The sequence below is a fragment of the Falco punctatus genome (genome assembly GCF_963210335.1).
Source record: "Falco punctatus genome assembly, chromosome: 3".
Lineage (NCBI taxonomy): Eukaryota > Metazoa > Chordata > Aves > Falconiformes > Falconidae > Falco > Falco punctatus.
Window position 1 is genome coordinate 58941081 of NC_137582.1, and position 26151 is coordinate 58967231.

The 26151-nt window shown below is 37.5% G+C and overlaps 1 protein-coding gene and 1 long non-coding RNA gene across 5 annotated transcripts in view; one reads left to right on the forward strand and one right to left on the reverse strand.

Moving 5' to 3' along the window:
* DLGAP1 (DLG associated protein 1) overlaps nucleotides 1-26151 on the reverse strand; it is a 358503-nt gene that overhangs the window by 286464 nt on the left and 45888 nt on the right. The window lies entirely within an intron of this gene.
* The window catches only part of LOC308061439, a 171990-nt gene that overhangs the window by 100059 nt on the left and 45780 nt on the right, over nucleotides 1-26151 (forward strand). The gene's annotated exons all lie outside the window — the stretch shown is intronic.

Consider the following 26151-nt stretch of genomic DNA (forward strand, 5'->3'; position numbering starts at 1 on the left):
CAGGAACAGCCTCTAAGCACAAGACAAGTTTATTTCTGGGAATTCCTTAACCTCAAAAGCAGTCAAATTGATAAAGGCTGCAGTTTGCCTTTTGTAACTGTCTTTTTATTTGCTATGAGACCTGTTTCCAAGATGAACAAAATTCTTATACTATTTCAGAGCCTCTGAAACTATCAGAATAGAAACAGATTTCCACTAGTACTCCAACGACAGCACTTTTGTATAGCTGGCTTAGAGGGCCTGCCTCTCCCCTGAGGTATATAACCATCTTCATTGTATTTCTTCCCAAAACTAAAGCTAATTTTCAGTTCTTTCTGTACAGGCATTCTTTAAATATTTCTTTCTGGTTTGTGCAGGTTTTTGAGTCAGGAGGGGGAGAAAAAAATGTTTAAAGCAGTAAAATGTGATGGTAAAAGCATCAGTTTGGCAGTGGGATTGAAAGAGAGGTATAGAACTGGAAATTAATCTTAAATAATTTCAGAAATGCATAGATTTCCAGCTGACAGGTTTTTTTTTTGAGGGAGGCTTTAATTTGACTACAATATTGACTACCTCATAACCATTTCAGATTTTCCTTGAGAGTATAAAATTGACAGAGTATATTTAATTGAAACAAGTAAACTGGATTGATTTTTTCATATAAGATCCCCTTAGGAAGCTTTCAAAGATAAATCTCTAAAGGATCAAATTGGGAAGGCCTTAATGCAGAGTCTTCAGTTGTAAGGACTTCCCTGAACACATTGAAACTCCCATGTTTGAGGATTTGCTTTATAAACTTGCTGAAGCTGGGCTCGAACGGGTTTCTCTTAGTTGGAAGCGTTTGCTTGGACAAGAGGAATCTGAACTTGTCAGATGTATTTAGTGATGACAGGGACACTGAGGCCATGCAATGTACAGGTATCACCTGCATCAAACAAGTGTTAAGCACACTGTAAGCCACGGCCTAAAATGTAAAAGAGGAAATAAAATTTGAGAGGAACTTTCTGCAAACATATAAATATATATGATACAGTTTTCAGAGATGGTCATGGATTAGTGTGCTTCAAGCTCTGTACTACACATGGTACTATCCAAGTCAACAGACCAAAATAAATCAATGTTGTTTTAATGGCTTTCAAATTTGTTTGATTCTTCATCCCTTTTGCTTTTGGTACTTATTTGTGCATATCCATGCATGCGAGCCTTCTCTGCCCACTTTCCTTACTTTTTATTGAATCAGAGACACACAACCAGAAAAAAGTTCACCGAAGACCAAGATGATGATGGCAGGTACAGAATGACTTTTGCATGAAAGACAAATGAACAGGGTAAGACTACCTGGCCTATGAAAGAAAGAATTGAACCATGGAAGATTATGAAAACATGACAGGCATGGAGAGGGTTAGTAAAGCTATTTTTTTCACTGCCTAATTCTGCCCAGTGCAAGAACTAGAGGGCGTCAAATGAAACTGGTTAAGAATCACATTCATAAAAAGGAAGAAAGCAGAACAAATGAACAAAGGGACTTGGCTCTTTCTGAAACATGCAGTTGCACTGTGGAACTTGCTGCCACAGGAGGTTATGGGCATCAAATCACGCCTTCAAGGGGAGTCTAGACAGGTGCAGGAAAATGAAATTCCCTGATTTTAGCTAACTATAAATGTTCAGAAACATCGAGCTCAGAAAGACCCCAGGTTCAAGACAGCTGGAGGCTAAGAGCATATGCTTGCCACATTCTTGTATTCTTTCTTTTGGTCTTTGATGCATGAAATAGAATGTGGGACAAAGGACTGTTGGCCTTGACACTGCAGCCATTTTAATGATCTTCTTGTAGTACACCCAACAAGCTGTGCACACTGATATTCTCACCCAGCATACAGGAAAAAGAGAGCAATTGAATAGAAAGTGGACAGGATTCAAAAGCTTTTTTAGACTGATGTGTTTACACCACTGTGAATGACATTGAAATACAGAAGTACAAACTGTAGGGCATCTGATCCCTTTTGTTTAATTTCAGACTGTTGCTTTTTCATGAAAAATGTGGACATTATGAATTGACTTTTCACTCAACAGACTGACTTGAAACTGCTTCATAGCCTGTAATCACTGCTACAGCAGGAATCAGACCTACATTAACCTCCCCAGTTTCTGGTTCAGTTTTAGCACGCAAGAGTGACTCAAATCACCTAGGTATTGTATGGCAGATCATTGAACAAAAGCAGAGTCTTTAAAACCCGCTTTTAGGTGGAAAATACTAACTTCACAACTGCTATGTAGTTCTAGCTAGATTTGGTCAGAAATACACCTAGAAAAAAGTGTGGTAGAGAACAGGAAAAAGGGAATAACCTGGAACAAGTGCCCAGGGAGGGTGTGGCATCTCCATCCTGGAAGATATTGAACACTCAGATGAACAAGACACTCAGCAACTTGATGTAATTTTGACATTAGCCCTGCTTAAGCAGGGGCTTCAGCTAGATGACCACCTTTAATTCCTTTCAACTTAAATTATTCTGCAATTCTGTAATTAGTGTGAACATTATCATTAAGCTAAATTTCAGTGCAGAAATGAAGGGCAGGTCTTCAAATATTTGATTACACAGTAAGCCACTCCATTTCTCTTCTACCTTATGTACCTCCATATTCCTGGGGTTCTGCTGTCATACACCATTTTTAATTATCAAATATATACTGTAAAAGAGATGAATCAATTTTTTATGAAGTAAAAGTAATTTGTAGTGAAAGTGGATGACTATCCATTTCTCTGTAAGCAGTGTCAGGATACGGACCCATTTTAACAGCCCAAATTTGTTCCATTACAGGAATGTCTTAGAGTGGCTTTATATATAGTGCACCCTTTCAATGAGGGTACCCAGGGTGGCAAATGGCAGATAACCTCAGATGTTCAGAAGCGACCTCTTTCAGAACATGATTTAGTGCATATTAAGCCACTAGCACCAACAGTTTTTCACTTTTTAAGCACTAGGCAGGAACCTCACATATTTGCTACCCAAATTATAGCCAAATAGTAATAATTACAGAAATGAGGACTCCCTAGTAACAAACTGCCAAATGAACTTCTAAAAATTTAATTAGAACCATACTAGTGCAGTAGTAATGGGAATATCATAAAGCTTAGCAATGAGCACAAAACTCAACCTTCTTCCTATAAAGCCAAAACCGCGCTATTACACACTTATTCCACCTCATTGTAAAATCAACAGTCCCCTCAGACAATTAAAAACTATGCTAAGTACTGAGAGACAGTAAATTACAAATACAATTAAGTAAATAAGAAAGCCCAAGTCTCTACTTAAATATGCTGCCAATTCAGCTAATCCAAGCACAGCAAATATTAATGCAATACTTCAATGTCTACAGCTCCACTCCTGATCTACAGTAATAATAATACATTAAGATTTTGTCCATAGTCAGAGCAAACTGCTTATTTTCCCCAAGACAACTGGAGCACGGAGTTACCAATAATAAGCTGCTTGTATCTTCCATCATCCTGCTGGGGAAGGTGGTCAGAGAAGACGAGCACTTTTAGCTTTATTGTATTTGCCACCAATTATACACACACAGTCTTTTGACTATACTTTAAACTGAAAAGAAGCCAACCTGAAGCTATTTAATGATCATTAATTAAAATCAATGCTGACTAAAGGGCTCTGCAAAGTGTGATTTTTAATTGTTCTGCTTTAGGAAGTGACTAGACAATCACTACTGGCATTCCTTTGCTCCTGCATCCAATGTGGAAACAATTCATACCTTGAGAAAACCTTCTGATTTCTGCAGCTAGCACACCAATGAAGAAAAGTTTAAAATCCCAGATCAGTGATAACTTCAGATAAGTATTATGCAAGAAATGAAATCTGTCTAAAATTATGCTGACAGCACATGTCACTTGCCAACAATGTACAGTAGTGCTGATGTGCACTGTTATCTGTTTATAAGCTCACAGAGAAACGATTAAATACAATTTAATTCATTCAAACTTGAATATGTATTTATACCACTATATAGCAGCATGTGAATGGCAGACATTTCAGTGTCTCACAGCACTTGTATTATTCTCAGTGCAACCTCATAAATATTAATTGCTTTTGAAACTGATTTCTAAGTCTGCACATGACAAAAAGGAAAAATCCCAAGTGCAGGCTTTCCCTCAACATCAATCCACAGGAGGAATAAAATATTCTTTATGAAATATTCCTGCATCAGCACCAGTGGGAAGTTCTGCAGTCTCTTCAAGTTGGAGGTAAATGGTTTTAATTTGCTCTTCATTGTAAGTGAAAGAATCAATTATATAAAGCCTTAATATTTCCAAACCTGTTTTGCAATAAGGAGAAGTTTCCAGAGCTTCTTACCCAAAACTACCCCACTGTGAGATTTTTCATGGTATGTGCATGAAGGACTTGGCTCAAAAGCAGGTAGAAAACTAAAGCAGAGGAAAATTAAAAAAATAATAATCATAAACCCACAATCTTCTGTATTCCCTCCACCCCCCCCCCTCCAAAGTCTATGTATTTTAATCAAGAATAGTTACAAAACACAAAACTAACAATGTCTGAAAGGGATGACAGAAAGCAAAAAATCCGAGTGCAACAAATGAAAATGAAGGCCACAGACAACACCTATAGTCATGCTCACTCTTAACCACTGCTGCTGCATTACTCCTGCTTATAAATCCTTAACCTGCCTCACTTGTGCCTGGTAGACAAGCACTTCCAGTGAGGTGAAACTCTCACAGACTGGCCGCAGAGGAAGGGCTAAGCAGCTAACGCAAACAGCATTGCAGCTGCTGTGCAAAATAGGTCAGCGAAGTAGGAGAGGTGTCCAGACCTAGCAACTAGGCACCCAGCATGCATGCATGCCGTATCATCCCAGTTTCAGCTATGTTAATGGCATGAGCAATGGATGAAAATACATAAAACAGCCTCATGAAATTAACAGCCATGGTCAGTCAGCCTGTCCACTACTCCTAAGGAAGGAAACAAGAAAGAAAAATTTTAGCCCATGACTTATACAAAATATTTTCAGTGTGAAGCACTGTGCAGAGACTGGCCGGTCCATTTCCCTTTACCATTTGATACATATATAGAGATATATTTATTCGTACCACATATGTGGTGGAAGTCTTTGCAATTGTACCTGCAGAGTCTGGTGAAATGTTATAAAAAACCAATTACAATCTGTTGCTTTCACAAACTGTTATACATTCTATGCAATTTATGACTAAAATTTATGCTGGGACAGGCTGGAGAGCTGGGCGGGGGGGACCGAATGCAGTTCAGCAAAGGGGGTGCCATGGGGGCCTGGGGGGCATCGGGAGGAACGTGGCCAGCAGGTGGAGGGAGGTGATCCTGCCCCTCTGCTCTGCCCTGCTGAGGCCGCACCTGGAGCGCTGTGTCCAGTGCTGGGCTCCCCAGTTCAGGAGAGACAGGGAACCGCTGGGGAGCGCCCAGCGGAGGGCTGTGAAGGGGATGATGAGGGGACTGGAGCGTCTCTCTTAATACGAAGGAAGGCTGAGAGAGCTGAGCCTGGAAAAGATGGAGAGGGGATCTTATCAATGCACACAAATAGCTCAGGGTTAAGTGTCAAGAGGACAGGGCCAGGCTCTTTTCAGCGGTGCCCAGCGACAGGACAAGGGGCAACGGGCACAAACTGCAGCACAGGCAGCTCCATCTGAATATGAGGAAGGACTTCTTTACCCTGAGGGTGACAGAGCAGTGGCACAGGCTGCCCAGAGAGGCTGTGGAGTCTCCTTCTCTGGAGACATTCAAAACCTGCCTGGACACGATCCTGTGCAACCTGTTCTAGGAGAACCTGCTTTAGCAGAGTGTTGGACTAGACCAGGGATCCTCAAACTACAAACTATGGCCCACCGGCCAGATACAGCTCCCCAGGGTCCTCAATCCGGCCCCCGGTATTTACAGACACACACCCACCCCACCCACCCCCGGCGCCGTGGGTTGGGGGGGAAACCAAGCAGCCGCAGATGGCTGCCTGCCACTTCATCCGTGTGCCGGCCCCCTGGTTAAAAAGTGTGAGGACCTCTGGACTAGACAATATCCACATGTCCCTTCCATCACCAAACATTCTGTGATTCTGCAAAAATATCTGTGCATCATAGAAGTGCTTCTAACACAACTCTGCCAATTTTTAAAACCCCATTTACCTCAAATGACATTTCCACAAACGTATAACAGTCCATTCCAAATTATTATAGAATTACATAATATACAAATTACAAATAGAAAGTACACTGGTCTCCATATTCCTCACAAAGCCTTTGCATCGTACCAGTTCAGCCTGACTTCTGGGAACATGTATACAAGGCAAAAATATTGTGCTTTTAAACCACTCTAAGTTTTTATCCCTCTCTTCCTCAAAATAACATGACAGGCAGTAAAAGACAGAAAACAAAAACTAGGTATATAATTTTTCATGGTACACAGTGAAAAGTAGACAGTTTCAAAGTACATCTTCCAGAATCTCATGTGAATTTTAAACATGCCCAGCTCATGTTTTTATTTTACAAAGTCCTAGTCCTGTAGTAATTGAAATTCCCTTTGCTTTGAAATGCTGAAATTCTGTTTTCAGATTAAATAGCAATCACAAGGCATTTGAGCAGTTTTTGATACTGAACATGTTAAAAGAACTGCATGCAGCTGCTGCACAGAGAAGTTCTCAATTACACAGTTGGTTGAAAACGTATTGTGTAGTAAAGAACTCTACTTGTGCAGCAGAATTAGGAATCTGCAAATGGGGATACTTCGATAATCTAGTCAATTTTTTTCATAAAGATTACTTTTCTAATAATATAAATCAGTACATCTTTCAAAATACTTAAGAGCACATTTACGTCTCTTTAACATTTCCTGGTGAAACGACATCCTGTCTCTTCACTGTGGATATATGACAGAGGCTATCCCTGTAAATATTCATGATTAAAACATCTGGCTAGATAATAGTTTTCCCATATAGTATGCAATTTTTTTTTTTTTTGTTCAGTCATCATCTATTGGCTGTGTTTAAACTCAAGCCTTCAAACTTGCCAAACACGGCTCTGGATATTACACTGGATGTTAAATGATGAAAGTTTACTCTTGCATGAATTCCTACCAAACTCAGCTGTTTTCATTAGTCAAGACACAGTAGGGATCGTGTGTTATTTCCTGCACAAATAAACATTCCTTTTGTTAGCAGAGAAATTACCCTTTTTTTGATTTTATTTCTTTTTAAACCAGGGTAAGCCATGTGTTTTTCCGCTGCAGCAAGATGAGAAGAAAAGACCTAGGAAAGTTCAAACTACCTTGTTAATAAAGCTGATTCATAAGTCTACAAAATAACCTTATATGTCACTGACATAAATTACTGCAAGTGGTCATATATAAGTTCCTGGTGCACAAACAAGCAAATAAAAAAATACAACTATAAATCGTGTGTGTGTGTGTGTGCGTGTGTATGCTTGTTTGTTTGAGTTGTTTTGTTTTTTAAACAGACTAACAGACAATACTGTCAAGTTGACCCCAGCAGAGATTTTTCTCTTTATTTTGTGCTAATAAGCAAGATGTCAATACAATTTTATGGAGTCATGAATGTGGTGCTTCAGTCACACGTGTTTGCTGCTGGCCTACCTCTGCTCACACTGGCTGCCAATATGGGTGTTGATTTGAATGGGAACACAGGTTGAAGTGAAAAGATTTTTAAAAATCCTACACGATGCATCAGTTTTATTATATTTAATTACACAAGCACTGGTTTTCAATTATATTTTACTGGGAGAAAATTGAAGAAACCACCTAATCAAAACTTTTAATACATTATTTTCTGATTGTAGACTTCACAGTGTATCAGTATGAAAGAGAATTGTGCAAGGACAAAGAGAGAATACAACTTCTGTAACTGCATGTTGGTTTTGCTTAATTAGTTTATTAATTGCTTGATTAGATAGTTTGTGCAGTACTTAGGAAATGTAAAGCAGTGATAACTGCTAATTAATCACATAACATTCAACCACAGCCGCAATGTGTAACAAATTGTAACAATTTGTTGCAATGTAACAAAATGTATGTAACAAAATGTAACAAAATGCATGTAAGAAAATGTAAAAAAAAAATAAATAAACGGCAAAATGGTGAAGAAAGAAGCAATTTCCTTCATCAGGAGAAACAGAACTGGAAAGCAGTCACAGGCAGCAAATAGTAGGCTGGAGGTGCAGAAAGCCTGCTTCATGGCAAGTGACAGAAGCAAGAGATGAGGTGAATGAATTACACTAAAAGCGTTGCCCAACTGCTTATATTAAGAAGAACATATGGTGGAAAAGAAGCAGAACTGCAAGGAAAAATGACAGTTTCATTGAATTGCAAGTGAGAGGTAAGAACTTCAATATCCACTGTGACAGAATACTTCTATGTGTTATTATAAGCTCTGGTGGATGTTGTCTTAGACCAATTAATGAATTGGAACATTTGATCCTGCAGCATTTAGTGCAGTTAACGTTGGAGGTGGAAAGGTGCTCCTGCTAGCATTTTCTGATGACCTAATGAACCTGCTCTCAATGGAACAGCAGTTTCTGCTGTCAGAATGACTTGAGAGCTGAGTGATAAAGGGAAGACAGTATTTATCACTTCTTCCAAGTCCAAAATCATGCATAAATGGATGAAGCAAATGGAACAGAGTACCTAGTGATGGTAAAAAAAGCAGGAAAAAGGGTCTAGTTGTAAGAAACATGCAGAAGAGAGAAAGAGGTATCTGCTGCTCTAAGAATAAAGTTGAGTTCAAAAAAAACACCTGCAAAGGATGACAGGAAAAAGAAATTTCACATCATTTATGCCAAAAGTCAAAAACTTGTAAGCGAACTACCGAAGAAAAAAAGGCTAAAGTATTCTGCAAGTGAAAATAAAACCCTTCCAAAATATTTCTGCCATGACTTTCAATGGTAAAATTATACAATGAATAATAATAAGAGATTAAACATACAGCTAGATATTCAAAGATATAGCAAAATAATGAAAAAAGATGAAAAATCAAATTAATATATTAATCATCATAAGTAATAATAATCAGTCTTAAATACTATTATTTCTATGATATCAAAAGTATTCCGTATAATACTAAAGAAAGTTTTAATACCACTTTATGAAGATGTGGGTTTTGTTTCTTAATTTTTTGATTAGTTTATTTTCTTCAGCCTGTCAGTATATGTAAAACAGCCTGCAGAGATGATTTAGTGGTACAATTTATAAGTTGTTTTTTAATGTTGCTTTAAATATAGAGAATGCTGAAAAATCTGATGGATGCATATCTTAAGAGATAAAGAAGCCAAAACCATTTTGCAATACCACTGTTAAATTTGTCTAATAATGCACAAAAAGTCAATCGGAGATCACTTGTAATTTTCAATTAATTTGTTCTGACACTTCGTTAACTCTTTATATTTCATTTTTGTGATCATGTCCTACTGAGTTTTCCTTTCATTAGTTTGGGATATTTGCATCGGTTTTATTATTTATTAAATTCTCCTTAAGATCTAATGCTAAGGCAAACTAGGATGAGCCTTGTTAGTACTCTTTATTTTATATTGTTTACCATAATAAGGGGCAAGTATGCAGGAATTGGTGTTTTATTATTCAGGAAGACATTATGAGCACCCTCTTTCCCTGGAGAACCTTAACGTGAGCTGTAGGTCAGTTTTAACTTCATGGTCATGGAATGTAGGAAAAATTATTTAATATGTTGAAACCCCTTAGTGGGAGAACTAGGTCCTCAGCACCAACTGCTTCAGCGCACTGATCCCACCTTCTTGTGCTCTGGTAGTTTCTGAACAGATACAGATACTGCCTGTGGCACCGAGTCCAAATGCCCAGCTTACCACTGTGCATTGTTGGTACTCGCACATTTTTACTGAAAAAAGCTACATACACCCCATGTGATGATGACAATCAAGTTATATTTAGTAAGCCAAGAACATACAAGTCCTCCAAGTACATTTTGCCCTCTATCAAGCCACACTGGAGGAACAGAGGCTCACTCTAGCCTCAGGCTGCTAATGGGGGATGGGTATTTTGCTAGTGGTTGTGGCTTTCCCTCCCACATACCACCTGCAGATTCGGAATACATCACAACCTGCATTATGCTCAGATTTCAGGTTTCTGCTGAAAAGATGAGGGCAAGAAGATGTTTTCTTTCACCAGAGCTAAAGTTATGACTCCAGGGGCCATTCCTGATCTGGTGTATCTAAGTCCCACTGAAGAAAACTGTGTCAGGCTTTCCAGATGCTACATGATCATATTTTGAGCATAAGGAAATGCAGCTGAAGGTAACTTCTAAAAGCTTTGAGGCATTTTTTTGTTTGCATTTCACAATCCTTCCAGAAGATAAAGGCACATGGCAAAACGCACATCCTTAATTTCTTCACACTTTACACCTCCATTTTATTCAAGTTGCCACATTTTTGCAGTTATTGCAAGTTTTGTAAATAGATTGCAATTGTGTATGTCCTAGTGAAAGACTTTTTTTATTTATTTTTTTTTTTTTTTTTTTGCGACCTGGAGAAAGTCCACAGTCAACAGATCTTGTGTTTTAGCTGAACACAACCACCTACATGTACTAAAACTTGACCACAAAGTGACATACAAATTACTTAACCATGCCCCTTGTGCATTTCTGTGTCCCTACACAAAGAATAACATTAGTTGGGGCAGATTTTTCTACCAAGGTTGCACAGGAACAGCTGGTTTTTAGTGTCTCTGGTCTAGCAATTCTCATAGAGGTCCCATAGAATTCAGACCTCCAACAGATGAATCTTCATGACATGCTACAAAAAAATTGATTGTTTAAGCTTGTAATGACATGCTGGATGTTACGTGGTGCATGACCCACAGTCCTAATGAAGACTTTGTAACAGAACAGACAGTACCCTAAGAATATCCATCTGAGTTTTGACTGATCACTTGGTAAATTTTGCACTAATGGCAGATGACAACCATAGGATGGAAAACCATCCTCAAACATTATCAAGTTTCTTCAGCTGGCTCTTGCCTTGTTCCATTTTTTACATAGTTAACCAATTACTGTGACAGAGAAATCAAGTCTTGATACAAGCAAATTCGTTTTAAAAATTTCTCTGAATGAGTATAGAGTATTTTATGTTTTAATTTTCCCAAACCACGCAAACATACTCCTTAACCCTCTAGAAGAATATTTTATCCCATTCGGAACTTCTTTGCTCCTTCCTTTTGTTAACCATGTTTCTCTAAAATCTTGCTATTTAAAATGTAGTAATATTTATTTGATAACATATTCAGAGATGGATAATTCAGAGATTTTTAACATGAGCTCTTGAGGAAGTGATTGATAAATGCACTGGCAAAACATGCAGTAAGTGCCTGTGGCATGGTCTCCATATAATGTTGGCTGAATATGTTCTTTTGCAGTCTGAACTGTTGACTTGTAACATTGGCTTCTGTCTGCTAGACTACAGAAGATGACATCAGACCAGAGATGCTTTCATTCTAGGTTAGTGGATACAACATACAAGAACAATACAATGCTGAAGTACTTCAGCTTCTGAATAACTTCCTGTTGCAGCAGCCACCTGTAATATGAACATCAAATGCACACATTTGCTTGCTTTTGTATTCTGGACTTCTCAACAAACCATGACTGTCTCGGCATTTAGCAGCTGACTGTCATGCAGAAGGTGTCACTGAATGGTAGCTTTTACTTAAATATGCTGGCACTCAAAACTACAGCACATTATAGACACGACTTAAGTGGTGAGACTGTCCATCCATAAAACTTAGCCTGTGATTTTCAAAGAAGTCTTCAGATGGGAGGAACCTTCATTTAAACTCATTTAGATTTCTCCACTGAAGTTCCTCTTACCAGAAATTAAAAACAAAGTGATAAGTCAAGTGTAAAGACTTGACGAAACAAACACTTGTGAAAATTCAAATCACTACATTGAATGCTAAATGAATTATATTAATACCTTGTGAATTAGACTTTTGGCCCAAAGCAATTGAACTACCTCATTTGGTACTTAAAAACATTGTGGCAGCATTATAAATGGGTAAGGTTTCCCAAAAAAATGACACACCACTTGTTCTTTTAATATTAATGTTAGCAGGAAAACAAAACAATTTTAAGGGAAAAAAATCCTGATTTTGCATGCAACTACAATGAGTGCTGGCTTTCTGTCTAAGAAACAATTACAATTGGATGGTTTTTTAAATAGTTTCCTAGCATTTTTCTGAGTAGCCTGTAGCACTGAAGTTGTGAGCATGATTTTGCATTTGCAATCAGAATGAGTCACAGCTAAAGATTTTTAATGCACTACTTGTATAAGACATAGTATCATGATATCACTGTGTATAATTTCCATTCATTGTAGATCATTTTTGTCAAGAAATAGCTATTACAATTGCATGAAACTTGGTAAAACAGATTTTCACTAAATGACTTCACCATGATTTGATTTCATTTGATTTTCCCCCTCGTTATTAGGCTAATAAAAATTAGCCATGTTAATTGGCTGAATGACTTTCTGTAAAGGCAGGTTTTCCAGTTGAAATTTTCAAGTACAAGATGAACAATCTAGTCCAACCTCTAAACAAGTGTTTAAAAGTCTGACTGTAACATGTATCTACTGTTCTGCTGATTACAACCCCTGCCAAAACATTAAAAACAGACACATCAGGACAAGAAACATAGATACCATATTTTCCAATATCCTGCTTATTAAACTCAGGCAAGAGCCTTCCTACACATTACTCAATTACTATTGTGCACTATCTTTCCTGAATCCCAGTATCAACAAGCATGATATATTAAGGCTGCCCAAGCCAACAAAAAAATTATAGAGTAACCCATGTGATTTACCAGAGCTCATTGCAACAATAACCAAACTTCCTTTCCTTAAAAACCTATTATCCACAATTAGGTCCCAACAAGACGATTTTATTTTTTATCTGGGAAGTATTTTTTTCTCAAGAATAATTCTCAGGAAAATTTTTCTGTAGCAGTTTCTCCACTAGATCTGACCAGCAGTCAATATACCCTTATACCATATCTGCAATAGACATCAAAGGCATGAAAGCCAAAGAAGATTCAAGTCACAGAACTGCTACCATGTGCCTTGTGGTAGGAGGTTGATCTTCTATTTCAGTTCCCAAAGGTCGAGCTAGGTAATGCATCAGACTGAACTACTGACCTACAGCCAAGCTATCCCATCAATATGAGTTATCTTTCCTACGTCTTCTTTGCTCACGATGAAAAATGAAATCTCTTTTTCTATAGTTACATTTTCCCCCAATACTTTCCTCCATTTTGAAGGCAAAAAAAGATACAGTTGAAAAGTTTCAACCTGTTTCAGAAAACTATTGGAAAACACTCAGCATCTTGAGATGATAAATTTCAGAACCGAGAAATCCTGGTGGATAAAGGATTTTGCATGTAGAATACTGAACTGGTATCACACCTGTTTTGAAACCAATTCATTAATGTGTCATTCCATACAGACAGATGAAGTGCCACAACCGACAATTTCACTGGCAATACTGAAGTGGAGGCTATTAAGACTGTAATGAAAATCTGAGGGACTGATAAACAATAACAAGGAGGGTGGTGTTTATAGGGCTGTTGCTTGCGTCACAAGTTGTTTACTAGAATGGGAAGCAAGTGTACCTGTTTTGCAACAAACTTGACAGAGATACCCTGTGCATTTGTGCTTCAGGTCTCTGATGCAAAAAGGAAGGTATCAGAATTTCTGTTGTGCCCTTGTCCAGCCTTATCTTTTAACTCTTCTATCTTTAATTATTGCACACAAGCATATGGACAAGGATAAAACAGTTTTCAGATTAAATCAGTCATGTTGTAAGATACAGAAGAAATTATAAATACTCCAACTCGAATATCAAGATACGTCTGTTTTGTGTTGGGTTTTGGTTTGGTTTTTTTTTGTAAACATGTGTTATGCAAAAGAGCATTTGTTTGAATTTTCTAAAGGACCAAAATACTAGCAGTTTTTCTTTTTTTAGCCACCCAGTTAAAAACCAATCCTCTGAAATTTGATGTCAATTAGAGGGTTGTTGTGTTCTCTATATCCCACAGAGCACCTGCGCAACCTGTATTTCTCCAAAACACAGACATTTTAATTCTATAAAGGATTCCTTTTCACTCCATTTTAATGGCCTTTTTAGTATTTTAGGTTAGTTGCATGCATGTACATGAATTCACAATGCCTCCGAACTTAAAATCTGTATACTTGGAAAAACTACAATGCAGTTTTGCCTGTGCAAAGCCATACAGTGGCAGTGATGTGACAGCCTACAATAGAACAGTCCTATTCTTCTCATTTTCTTTAGTCTCAGGTTAGTAAGCTTTTCAGACTTGACTGAAGTTTGCATTCCATCAGCAGCAGAGGGAACAAGTTTCTGCAGCGCAGGATGATTAATAATTTTCCCACCTTTCCCAAGTTGCTTGTGTTTTCACAATTTGCAAAGAAGATATGTAGTTTAATTTGACAATGACTCACTTTCCATGAGTACCAGACAGCCACGCATGAGGAGGCCAGAAATTCTAATTTTACTGTAATCTTGTTACAAAACAATTACTGATTCATTTTACCTTCCTTTAACTATCCAGAGAGCTGTACAGAACTGGCTGGTGCATCTATGTGTTTGTAAGATACACTTTATTTTGTCATGTGAGGCAGATATGTGCTGGGTTTGGGAATGGGGGAATGGATTGCAGCTCTTTAAGGATTCTTTTAACAATTGCATTTCTTTAACAGTTCTCCATGGTAGGACTGTCTTTATTTATGCAATGCCTAAAACAACAGGTCTTTGAATATTGATTGGATTTCCCACATACTGCAGTGACTTCTGCATTAAATAGCAGCACCATAAGGGTATTAGAAGTCCATTTTTAATAGCAATGCATTAATGAAACAAAACCCCAATTCACAGTATAGGCCTACAAGAAAAGAAAGCCAGCTAAACCGGGGTGAATGCTACTGAAGCAGGAAATGCTTCAATACCAAGTGCAGCTGAGGTCCCTCAACAGAGCTTACTTTGACTGCAAGATGCAGAGATGGATAAGAAATAGAATTCAGCCAGGGCTGAATGAGATTGGTAGGACTATTTGTCAGATATTTTGGTTTAATTTTGTTTTGCACAACCAAGGGACTGTCCTTGGTCAGTTAAATAGGTTTTTGCATAGAAAATGCTATATGTGTGTTTCTGACTAAAATAAATTTAACTCAAAAAGGTCAAGAAAAATTGTATCATTAGACCAAATCAATACTTCAGAGTCTGTTTGGTGTTTTTTCAGTATACACAGAACAATACTTAGGTAGTTCTAAGAAAGGGCACCCCACCCGTGACTTTTAAAGCCCACAAGGAGTGTAACAAAGCCTGAACAGGGCACGGACTAGAAGAAACTCTCTTTGCCACAGAGAAGATGATGTAGAACTTCATAATCTTAACTTTACTAGCAGAACAGATTATGGTTTAATGGAAGAGGTTTTTTTTTACAGAGTCTTCATTGTCTCAGCACAAAGCCTAGATGCCAAACATTCAAAAATCAAGGAAGTCAGATGTAAGACCAGTAAGATAAGATGTTCAGAGGTACCAAAAAGAGATTAAATATTCACGTTCCACTTGATTTCAACTGAGATCACTGTTAGAAAGCTGCTCTACCTGACTGCCTAAAGAAGATACTATCTTATGATCTCTCCTCCCCACTGTTTTGGTAGCTTAAAAAACCCCTACCAGATGATATGTCTCATTATATGTTACCTCTCTAGGAAGAAATGCAAGTTCTTTTTCTTTTCTTAGGAAAAGGGGTGGAATCTTTCTTAACCTTCTTCCTATTATAGTATCCCAGCCATCTGCACAGGTTTGCAAAAATGTTATTCACATGACCTAAATTCTGAACAAACATTAACACCTAACTACCATCTTATTCCTAGCTGTACTTACTCTTGGAAAGGCAGGGAAACACTGCTGTGGAAAAATCATGAGTGCTTTTTTACTCTGTCCTATTTTACAGTGTAATATCAGATATTTAAACTGCATTATGCTGACCATCACTCACCTTCAGGAACATTCCAATCTATAGTTCAAATGCCACGTTTCCAAGTTCCATCTCCCTCACTTTATCTTCCCAATTGAAAAGTAACTCTATTTTGCCTTTTAAAAACACTTATTGACAGAGCAACTCTCTCACATTGTTATCTGACAGAGGGTGGATGAATAGGTTTTAGCATTTCTAAAGGAATATATAGCCGAAAAGAGTCATAAAGTGCATACACAAGTGGAACAGTGTTGCCCAAAGCAAGGTTGTGAGCTGTTTCAAATACTGCAACTGCCCATACAGCCATTTGCTCTCACATATAAGTATTTCCTTGTCACACACACACAAAAAAAAAACCTCCAACCTGAGTCCCCTTCATAGAATATTCTCCTCCATTGTTTGTTTTACCACTTTATACATGGTCCAATATGTCAATATTGGTGCAGAGAACATTTAACCTAGTCCCTGAGACACAAAGCTTTGTGCTGTTACAGACGTCTTCCTGACTGTAAGAGTTAGAAGAGAGACTGAAGTAGAGACTGAAAGGGTAGTGATGATGGGAGATGAAACAGCAATAAAGATAACTGGCTTAAAACAGAGCTTCAGGAGAAAGGGTGGAAGGAAAAGAAGGAAGCATGGAACATGATACTAGGAATTCAATCAAGCAAAGACAATGCATTTTAGCCCAGGAGATAAGAGCCTTGCTTATCAACAAGGATCAACAGAAAATAACCTCAGTTTAGAGTAAGATAGTATTTTTAGAACTGCGTAAGTGAAAAACTTCTAAAACTTGTGAGAAACTTGTTACTGATTTTGTCTAGACTGCAATTGGTGCTATAGAGTGCAGCACAACGTAGCTATTTGTCAGCTAGTTTGTATACAATAAGCAGTTTGGTCATGGTAACACAAGATCCAGCAAAACATGCAATGCTCTGAGCTCCATGTTATTAAAATTTATTTATGTTAGTACTTAAGCAGGTGAGCATATTTTTGCAGTTGAGAAATAACTATAATGACATTGGACCAGCTGGATCAGTTTTAGTGGAAGGGGCCCTGAAAAATGCTAAGAACTTCAAAATTCCCAGTGATAACAGACAATAGCCTGCTCAGAAGAACCCAGCAGGATAATAGAAAATGCTTTGCTTGGGCTCATGGACTAAATCATATTTTTTAATAGAGTCAGATGTGAGCAGCAGGGAAGGGAATGGGAGGATTTCTTCCAAGTTGTGCATTCTTTGGGACGTACCACATACATTGCACAAGGCTCTTTCTCTGTATACCTATACACTCTGCTCACCAATAACATAAGAAGACAACAAAATCTTAATTTCCTCAGACACCAAACCACCAGTAGATACCATCTAGGGAAGGCATGGGGGAAGAGAATTTAGTAAACACTCACATACCCGAAACTGTATTTCTAGGAAGGCCTTGCACAGTAGGAAGCTGCCTGGGGCAGGAACTGCTTACTCAGATGCACCCATTTGCAGTTCTTCCTGCAAGCTCAAACCAACGAAAACCAGGTATCTCTTCCCCCTAGCCCTCCAGCAATGAAATGCATTGGGGGAATGTTAGAATAAAGACTTTAAAGTCTTTCTATCCTCAGTATTTAACAGAGTACTCCCTAGGTAAGAGCACAATGAAACCTACTAGTCCAGTAGCAGCAAAGTAGCTGAAGAGCTTTTCCACCTGCAGCTTCCCCTCATCTGCTTGCGAGCCCCTTCCTGTTTGACTTGCCAACTCAATGGCACCTGTAGCCACTCCCTAATCCTACGCCACCAAATGCAGTTTAGCTTGAACTCCTTTCCATTATTTCTTCATTGTTGATTTTCTTCTTCTTTTCTTTTTAAAATGGGCCTTTTTAAGAGAACAAAGCTGGGGAGCAACCAAGTTTCATAAGCATATTTGACTTGATTCTACTAAGGATCATCCAAACTACAGTCTTCTATATTACAGAGAAAAGCTGCTATGTCAGAAAAAGGATTAGCTACTTGCAAAATAAAACAAGAAGCAATTACAGATGACATGATCTTTCACCTAAAGTTCTTCTTTTAGGCACAGAATCTGAGAAATAAAAATACCTAAAATCATTGCCTTTTACAGTCTTTTGAAAAGCTCCTTTGAAATACTGTGCTATTTTTTTATCGCATTGAATAGGTGTAATATTTTATAAAGGCTGAACAAACTTATAGTCTACCAAAGTAAAAATGGTAGTTTATCATTTATGAAGGGGATGACTTAACAACTTTTTAACACTTAGATTCTGTTGCACTTTGGATTGAAATCAATGTGCTTAATTCAATTAAAATTATATTTTCATGAGAAAGTAAAAAGCTCTTTCATGCAGTTATTCATGTATTCAGGCCCAGTGTCCCTTTTAAAGAAAATGACATATATATGTTAATGTTTCAAAAAGTATTTTTAATATAATTATATTAAAGATGTAATTATGAATCTTAAATTTAAAAATTCATATCTGCATGTACTGCTCATATAGAAATAATACATCTGGAACAAGTCGTGAAAGGGTACAGATATAAATATATCATAATTTCATAAATAGAGCTTCTGGAGATATTTCATGATAATCGTATTCTCTAAACATTATAAAATCAGTAAAATTGTTTTTTTTTGACTATTTTGTGATGTTTATTTTCTCCTGAATTGTATCTCCAGCCAAGAGACAGCTGCTACTTTCTAGTTAATTGTCCTCTAGAGAAACACAGTTGGTTAAACAGCCTTTAAAAACTACTGTTGTTATGGCACTTTATGGACCACATCTGAACGTGTATGAAAAGCAAAGGAATTTCATAAGAGCCCCCTAAATGCTGTCAGAAATTTAGTTCTTCTTATGTCATAGTTGAATTGCCTGTTTATGAAATAAAAGCTGACACAACCATCAGTGAAAATGCAGCCATTCTTGGACTCCTTTATAAATGAACTAATGAAACCGAATGCTCATTCACACTCAGCATTAGCACTTCAGGGAAATATTCATAATTTCCTAAAACTTAAACGGAAAGAGGTCTTACCTTGATAAAATCTGAGAAAAGAAAGCCAAGGTTCCCACATTCCAACATGGATGTTGAGGATACAGAACCAGAAAGACCTCTACAACAAATTATTATAGTTGACACATATATTCAGTTTTGACACACAGCCTTCTCCTTTACCACTTCTAAAGAGATTGTCCTTGAAAAGGCAAACAAACTCCAGGCTTCTGGAGGGAACAAAGACTACTGTAAATCCAGGTGAAGGAGCATATCCTTTCACAGGCCGTCCTTTTTGTGGAGAAAATGGAGAAAAAATTGCCCATTGCTCAGATTATACGCTCCAATCTATCATATTTTAAAGCTTTATAAATACAGCAATTCAAAAAGACTGTTGCTTATGGCAACAAATATAACACAGTACAGATGGGAGGGGAAAAAACATTACTGCAAACCCATCATTGCGCTTAGCAAATGTGTACCTCTGAGTGCATGTTTGGGTTTGATAAAGGAAGAAAAAGACAGACATTAATGTTGCAGTAATAAGGAGTACACTTGTCCGTGTTTACATATCCTAAGTGACCCTGAGAAGGCCTTCTATAATTTAAACACAGGCACTTATCTTTCAAAAGTGTGTCTCAAGACTATGAACTGATAAGGCATACTTAATTTAAATGGACAGCAAATAAACTTGCTATCAGCTAATTAGCTCACTAAGTTTCCTTTTAGTTAGTAATATTTCAAAGAATAAAGTAGTAAATATTACCAAGGAAAATGAAAATGTTCCCACTAAAGATCAGCCCTTCAGTAAAACCACAGCAAGCTGAACAGTTATGACTGTGCCAGCGCATGTTTGGCTGACAGAACATAATGCAATATATAGTAACTGCATAATCATTACCCAAAGAAAGATGAATCTTCAGTAATGGCACAAACATGTTTCCCTTTGATCTACTATGGTAGATAAGATTTTACTAACTACAGAAATAACCTGACCAAAGTGTACTCATATAATTTGTTTGACATAACAGCAACATCAAAGGATCATGGTGCCCCGATTCTCCACCTACTGGCAAGAAAACTGAAATTACATTCCCCCTTTCACCAGCAGTAGTTTTTGCTGCTATGACTACGAAACTATTTTTAATTTTGGCAGATGCTTATGAAAAGATGAGTTTTTATTACAACTGTTATCACTGCTGTTGGTACATCTTTGCCCTGTGCAGTAATATAGGCACGACAGTGCTCAATGTTTATTCTTCTGCAGCGAAGTCCAATATACATAGTCGCTTTAGATTCCCTCTCCCACCACAACCATTGGTCATGCAAACTGGATGCACACTTGAGTGAGCTGTTAGGTTTCCTCTGTCTTGCCTATCACCATCAGCCTTGCACATGCCAAACAACCACACCACAACTCACTTTACTTAAACGTGGTCTGTAAGAACTCAGTCAACACAGGAGAAGGAGTGCATGAAGGAATATAACGTAGTCCTCTCTGCCCTAGCAGCACTGGCTTAGGCATGCCTAATTTTGCACACAAACTCACGTAGATGCAAACCTGATTCGTAAATAGCTCGATCTTTATATAATTACAGGTTAGAAGCCATAGTTGACAAGTTTTAACAGTGAAATTGGTGTGGTGTCTCATACTGGAAACGCGGTAACATGCAACTTGCGGAGTTTACAGACTATTATGCTAGCATTTGTGAAAGGCAAATTTTTACATGTTTTCAGGAAGGCAGATGAGTACTCTAGAAGCATTAGAAACATAAAAAATGACTGTTTTCACTTTGAAATACTTTGAGAGATGTAGGAACAAGGAAATATAAAGCCAAGGGCATGGCCTTGGTACCATGCCTGAAATATGGTGCAAGTGACATCAGCTTTTGAAGATCCCATGAGAATTTTACAGATCTGTAAGAACAGAAGCGGTGGATGTAAAGATAAAATATAAAGTACTGGGGAACAGCCTACACAGCATTGCAAAGGGAAGTCACGCTTCATTATGCAGCATGTGTTCTTTGAAGGGGTTTATGACCATGTGGATAAGGATGATCCATTCATCTACTGAACTTCTACTTGGATTTCCAAAATTATTTTGAAAATTTTCTTCACAGAAGAAAAAAGCAGTAGCACAAAAAAAGAAGACACTTGCCCAGATACAGTATTGATTAAAAAACATGAAAAGGAAAGTTCTCACATTGGAAAGAAACTTCCCATAAAATCAAATCTCTTATCTGGGAAAAAATGCTGTTATGCATTTTCATAAATGATAAAGAAAAAAGGGTGTGTAATGAACTCACTTAAAGTCTGATGATGTTATATGGTAATATATGTGGACAAACTGTAAAAAACTGCAGAAAGATCTTACCAGGTTAAGCAGTAGTGCGACTGTAGAAATTCAGTGTGTATATAAGGAAAGTAAGACCAGTGGTGAAAAAACATTCCTAATTTACACATAACAAGATGGCCTCTAGGTATTAGAAGCTAGATACTATGGCTATTGCCCTTTCAGAAAAATGTCAACTGAGTGACCAGCAATGTTGGGAATTACCTGGAATGGAATAAGGAATAAGAACTTAGGTCACTAATTGAATAAGTAGTCCACCTGCACCTGGTATACAGCATGCAGTTTTGCTCCACCATCTCAAAGTGATTCAGTAGAAATAGAAAAGGGCAGTAAGCATGATCAATGTTTTGGAAATGTTTCTACAGAAAAAAAAGCAGTAAAATCAGTTGGAATTTGTCAGGCTGGAAAAGTGACTTTTGAAATTATGGCACAGAGAGTGTGAAAAGGGTTCAGTTCCTCAGTTTGTAATACAGAGCGAGAAGGCCATCAAATGAAGCTACCAGAGCACAGGTTTCAAACAAACAGGAGGCAATTCTTCATGTAACATCTCATTAATCTGTGTACATTCTTGCCATCTTGTGGATGTTAACAGTTTACATTGTTCAAACAGGAAACTGAAAATGGCTGTAGTTGAAAATGTATCCTTCCACTGAATATAAAGACACCACTTCTGTCAAATGCAGCTCTTGTCCAGGAACCCTGTCCAAAGCAAATGATTAGAAGCTGAGGGAATATTATGGAAAGTTTCGTGAGCTTTCACAGTTTTTACGTATCTCCCTAGGCTTCTACGTTTGGTCATTGTTGGAAACAGGATACTTGGCCTGAGCCATTTCCAGGTGCAGTGAATTAATGATCTAATGCAAGCCTTAATATGATGCACATTGTCAATGTTTGTAGCCATCTACCATTTCAGAACTTTAAAAAATTATTATTATTATTGTTATTGTTATTACTTGCTGGTTTGTTTAGGCAGAACATTTTCAAGAACTTTGGTCAATCTTTTGGAGGCTGCTAGGGTACCCACCTAGTTACACATTTCATCCTTAAGTTATCTGAAATGCACATTTAACCTACCTTGTTTATAGCCTCCTTTACGTCTTTTAGGAAGTCCAAAGAATGAGATTTTCACAATTTGTTGAATGCAGCCACTTTATCAAATAGTTTTCTCTCATTATGGAATTGACAATGAAGATTATGCTTGATTTTTCTGAAACTGTGATTGCAATTTCTTCTCAGCCTGGGGCTGAGACTATCACAGTCAGTCACAAACTAATAAAATGACACCATGCTGTCCGTACACATGCTGGAAAATCTGCCCAAGAATGACTTTAGACTTGAGCAAAAAAAGCAATCACTGAACCAATGTATTAGTTTTCTAAGACCAGTAAAACACTGTAGGGTTCTACCAACATTCACCATCTCACTGAAGACCATTTAAATAACAGGGTCACATACATTCCTTGACAAAGGATGGATACTTTTATTAGGGACAATTTTACTATGAAGTCCTTTGAAAGGAGTGTCAGGATCTGGGACTGAAAAAACCCTTCTGTTCCCAATTCCACGGACTAAATATTGTAGTTTTAAACTTTTTGCTGCAACTTCAAGGTTTTGATTTGGTTTTCATAGCACCTAAGCTGGGTCACTGAATTTTGGTGAGTAAATTAGGAAGAAAGAAAAAATCACATGCCAGCAGAGAAAGCCAGGCATGTGATTCAGGTCAAGAGCACAACCTTGGTATCGGATCAGCCTTCCAGAGTCCAGGCTCTGAAATGAAGACTGGTTTGAAGAAGACCCTCCTTCCAATTTAGGACATCCCCCCACCTTCAGTGCTACTATTTTGAATGACTGATAGGAATACCGTTCAGTAGCACCTTCACAACACACGACCATATCACTACAACCATCAGATTTCTAGGGGACTAGCCATGATGCTGCAGCTGAGTCCTACTTTCCAGGCTGGACTGGGAAAGCCTATTAGACACTGATGCGTATGTACCTTTTCCTCATAGGCACAGACCTCTCAAAAGAGAAGTGAAAATAAAAAACAAGCTTTCATTTGAAACAATGACATGGTTTCTGTAGGAAGAAGAAATACCTTCAATCTATTTTAAATCATTTTCACTGGTGTAAACCAGCATTTTGTTGGATGATTGAACTCATGGAAAAGAAACTCATTGGGAAAGAAAATTTCATCTGAATTTTCTGAGGAGGATCTTTATCATTTGTTCACCTCAGCAAGATTCTATCTTATTCTGCAGCTCAGCAACTTTGAAATAATTGTTTTCTATCCATTCATTTAGAATTTTGGATGGAACTCCTATTGTGACAGGATGCAGATTTTTTAGTATGAATAGAGTCTTTTGTTAACATTTATATCCAATAATTCAGGATCCAGCTGCTCCATAAATAATGTCAAATCATCTTCACCATCTGAAAGACTGAGTAATCTAATATTAGACTTGTGGCTTCATGTCAGAGAATTTTATTCACCTTTAGAAGGCTACTAGCAGTTTGAGATAAAACATCTGTTTTGCAATCCCCCTCTGTTTCGGTGCTTCCAGCTTTAAAGGTTTTGGTGTACACCACATCTGTCCAAGTTTCCACATTTGATAAATGTAGTCTTGCAAAATCCATTTACTATCCAAAGCTGTTACAGCACATGTACACATTAAAACGTTCTGCTAATCTGCTTCATCAATAAATTACTGAAATGGCTTTTTCTAGGCTTCAATCACAGGAGAAATGTCTAAACGACCACAGAAATGAGATTGTATTATATTTATTTTCCCCTCCCTCTACAAGATGAGGTCATTCAGTATGCTCGGGCCAGATTTTGTTCTCTCATTACCCTTCAATCTGTTAGAGGCCAGAGCCTAGGTAGAACATCTGAACAAATGACCAAACTTTCCATAATATTCAAAAGTGGCAAATATCACAGTGAAGTCACATTGTAAAAGAGGCTCAAGAAGAACATCGCACTTGCTGTGATGTAAAATTTCCCTGTCAAGGAAGACAAAAGAATATTAATAGCTTTTTGCTGTGTGCTTAATGAAATACTTCCCAGACCACTTGCAAGGTCCTTTATTAAGAACAATAACCTTTCTTCCTGAGATCAGTGACACGGTTTTAAAACAGAACACCTTATCAAGTGAGGTTTGTTCCATTTTTGTTACTCTAGGCAATGAACTCTAGAATAGCAGTGATCCAAATATAAGCAATTTCTAGACATAAAATATGACTGCAACTATCATTCAAACAAACTACCTCCAGATTGCCAAGAATCACAAACATAGCTCTTGGTCTGAAAAATAATCGTGATGCAGTGTGATCTTAAACAAAATGCTTTAGAAGTGAAAGAAAGGACATTGACAACAATCAGGTCACAAAGGTTTCTGGGAGAACTCTGTGCCAGTATTGATGTTATTTTTGTTTGCTTATCTCATCTTTTGCTTCTTACAGTCAGGAAAGAAGAAATGAGGGACAATTTGTTACGACTGTTCTACAAAATCTTTGGAAGTGATTGTATGGAAAAGTCTACAGACTCTGTGGCCATATTTCTGCTAGAATCATAGGAAAAAAAATGTTAAGGACAAAAAAAGCATTAAACATGGGACTGAGGCTGGAAGGAAGAGTAGAAAAGAGGGAAAATGCAAAGACTTGCTAAATATGTACAAAGGACCATTTATTTTCTTCATCCACATTTTCTCTGTTACAATAGTTTTGTTTTCCACTGGGGTTTTTAGTGGGTCTTGAAATTTATACTATCACATCTGCATAGACTGTCAGTCCATCCTCAGTTAACAACCATTAAGTATCATAGTAGTAACATAATATTGCATGACAGAGTATATCACCTGAACTGTCACCATAAAAGCTGTCCTAAAACTCTTCGCAAGATGGCTGTCTGCAATATATCAGTTGCACAACAGGCATTTACAGCAGCTCTAGAAAATTTACAAAAGTGTGAGAAAGCAATACAGAAGTATCTTTTTTTCTGAAGTATTAATAGTAGTAACATGAAACTTTTCCAGTAAAGCCATTTGGCAGCTGTACGACCATATCGAAACCTGCACTGTTAGGTACTTTACATTTAATTGCTTGCTGTTACCTAGCTTCCTTATCAATTTCTTTCTTCTCCTAACCAAATTAATCTTTAAAGCTGACTCATCTTTTTCACTGAAAAAAAATTGTGACCCTGCTGTACATCTTGTCCTGTAAAAATTAACTGTGATGATATATATTCCTATTTAATACAAAGCTTCTTGAACTAGGAGATTTTTGGTTGGACTAATATCTTCCTCTTGCTTAACAGGAAGCTATGCAATGTTTCTTATAATCTCCTCTCTTTCTGATCCCAAAATTTCTGACTTTCAAATTACATTGAGAATTTCCCTGTGGTTGCTAACAAGGTTGATCACAAGCCAGGACCTTATTCTTTGCAAGCAGGAATACAGATTAGTTCAGTCTGCCTATGCAGGCAAACAGTGGTCAAGACTTTCACTTAATCTCCTGTGACGTGAATGAAGAAGCACACTAAATTAGCTGTGTGGAATGATTGAATCACTACAGTTGAATGATCAAATGCCTGCATGAGCTGCCATAGAAGCTCAGGTCACTAATGAGACTTTTCTGCTTTACTGAATCAGTTAGTTGGAGTTTCAGGTCTTTTTTTTTTTTTTTTTTTTTTTTAGCACTGTTCAGAAGCAAGAGCTGGGCTCACTTGAATAAAGAAGAAAACACACC